The 2579-nt window shown below is 43.8% G+C and overlaps 1 non-coding gene across 1 annotated transcript; it reads right to left on the bottom strand.

The window, feature by feature from the left end:
• Positions 1 to 2263: 2263 nt before the first annotated feature.
• LOC132569199 (U6 spliceosomal RNA) lies at positions 2264 to 2367 on the bottom strand. Its single transcript, XR_009555245.1, has one exon. It is a non-coding gene; the product is annotated as a U6 spliceosomal RNA (small nuclear RNA).
• Between the last annotated feature and the right edge of the window lie 212 nt (positions 2368 to 2579).

Raw genomic sequence — 2579 nt, forward strand, 5'->3', positions numbered from 1 at the left:
GTGGAGACCAAGCTCTATAAAGAATAACAGAGAATCAATCTGTGAATATCTGAGGCTCTGGAGGGACTGGGTTTTTTTTGGGGGGGGGGGGGTTGAAGGTAGAGGCACTAAATTTTCAGTATAGCAACTGGTGCCTCTCTGCAAAAACCCTTCCAAGTTTCAAAAAGTTGAACTAGGAGGTCCAGTTCTATGAGCCCCCAAAGGAAGGCAGGCATTTAAAAGGAGTGCATGGCCAGAACTCCCTTTGGAGTTCAATCATGCTTGTCACAACCTTGCTCCTGGCTTCACTCCCAAAGTCTCCTGGCTCCACCTCAAAGTCCCCAGATATTTCCTGTGTTGGATCTGGCAACCCTATGCCAGGCTCTGATAGGGCTGCCAATTCCCAGGGGGGGGCAGGAGATCCCCTGGTTTGGAGGCCCTCCCCCCACTTCAGGGTCATCAGAAAGAGGGGGGGGGGGAGGGAGAGAAATGTCTGTTGGGCATTGCATTATTCCCTATGGAGACCAATTCCCATAGGGTATAATGAAGAATTTATCAGCAGGTGTCTGTGGCTCTGGGGGGGGGGTGTTTTTTGAGGCAGAGGCATCTAATTTTCAGCATAGCATCTGATGCCTTTCCTCAAAACACCCTCCAAGTTTCCAAAGGATTGGAACAGAGGGTCCAATTCTATGAGCCCCCAAACAAGGTGCTCCTATCCTTCATTCTTTCCATTGGAGGGAAGGCATTTAAAAGGTGTGCGGTCCCTGTAAATGTGATGGCCAAAACTCTTTTTGGAGTTGACTTATGCTTGTCACAACCTTGCTCCTGGCTCCACCCCCAAAGTCTCCTGGCTCCATGCCCAAAGTCCCCAGGTATTTCTTGAATTGGATTTGGCAACCTTAGGCCCTGATGGTATTCGGCAGAGAATTCCACCAGGTTGAGGCCAGGTCTGAAAAGGTCCTAGCCCTGGTTGAAGACAGACAGATGTCTTTGGGGCCAGGGATCACCAGCAGTTTTTGCAGTCATGTCCCTGTGGCTGGGGCCAAGATTGTTTTCTGATGTCCCCATCATTGTTTTTCCTGCTTATGTGTGCTACATCTGACAGGCCTGGTGTAATTCAGGGATGCCATGGAGGCCTTCATCACTCAGTACCTCATATTAGGTTAACATCAGTAGCTCACATTAGTCAAAACTGCCTTCATCAGAATCAATTAGAAAATGAAACAAGTTATTTGAGATGATGGGATGTGTCTCTTACTAGAACAGCTACATTTGAGTCCAGTAGTGCCTTAGAGACCAGCAAGATATTTTGGGTATTTGCTTTTGAGAGTCAGAAGCTTCTTACTCTCTAAAGTTTATATCCTAAAAATCTTGTTCTCTTAGGTGCTACTGTACTCAAATCTAGCCATTCTATGGCAGACCAACACAGCTACCCACTCAAACTCTTTTACTAGAAGTTTATTAGTAATAGATAAATTTGGCAACAGAGAATAGTAGCATTCACCAGGGCAATTATGACTCCAGTTTTTCATGCATATGTTTGATCCCAAGCAACTATTTTACAAGGTCGACAGGAATTTAGTTTCGAATAGATCATTTTGTTTCCAAACACTATCAGTGTTAGGAAGTACAGGCAGGCACACAGAGTCCCAGATGCATTGAGGAAACATCTGGTGATATGACCTGTTTCAAGGATTTGGGAATGTGATTCGCTGTACAAAATTTATTCTCTTTCAGTATAACCAGACTTTGCAGATCACCAGGTTTTCCATTTAATATTCATTCTAGGGGATTTTCTTAGTTCATCTTGATAGTCAGTCCCATTTATTCAGTGAAACTGATTTTTTTGTAAGCTGTTGACATTTTTCTTCCTCTTGTAGTTGTAAAATAAGCAATTCTGTAGATGATTATGTTGTTTTAGTATCACATACATTAAAGGAGGCATATCTTTAAAAAATGTATGATGGCATGTACCCTCAAGATAGCCCCCAAGGCAGCTAACAATATAAATCATATAAAACCAATAGACTCATCAATTAAAGCATAAATCAAAAGCTAAAATGTAACAACAGCAACCAAAATAATTTAAGGAGACCCACACAACCACAACCAGGTTGGGGAACTTCTGGAGATTTGAGAGTGGAGCCTGAGGAGGACAGGGACCTCAGTGGGGTACAATGCCATAGAGCCCACTCTCCAAAGCATCTGTTTCCAGAGGAACTGATCTGTGTAGTCTGGAGATTACCTGTAGTTCTTGGGGGTCCCCAGGTCCCACCTGGAGGCTGACATCTCTAGAAGCTTCACAAATCTGTATGTCATCCTTGCACAGAGGCCATGCTAATATTTTCTGTATTGTTCCAATTTTAATATATGTGGTGTAGGGTCCACCCTTTAAAGTTGCCATTTCCTCCATGAGAACTGATCCTGGTAGTCTGGAGATAAATTGTAATTCTGGGAGAACTTCACCCTCCGCATTGAGTTTGGTAGCCCTAAGTAACACTCTCTAACCACATGATTCCTCATGGGAAGGTCAACACTGTGAAGAACTGGTTATAAACCTAACCCCAGGGAGGCCCTACTTTTAACCAACATCATTTCTA

This window comes from Heteronotia binoei, chromosome 3, assembly GCF_032191835.1.
Source record: "Heteronotia binoei isolate CCM8104 ecotype False Entrance Well chromosome 3, APGP_CSIRO_Hbin_v1, whole genome shotgun sequence".
In the NCBI taxonomy this organism is placed as follows: domain Eukaryota; kingdom Metazoa; phylum Chordata; class Lepidosauria; order Squamata; family Gekkonidae; genus Heteronotia; species Heteronotia binoei.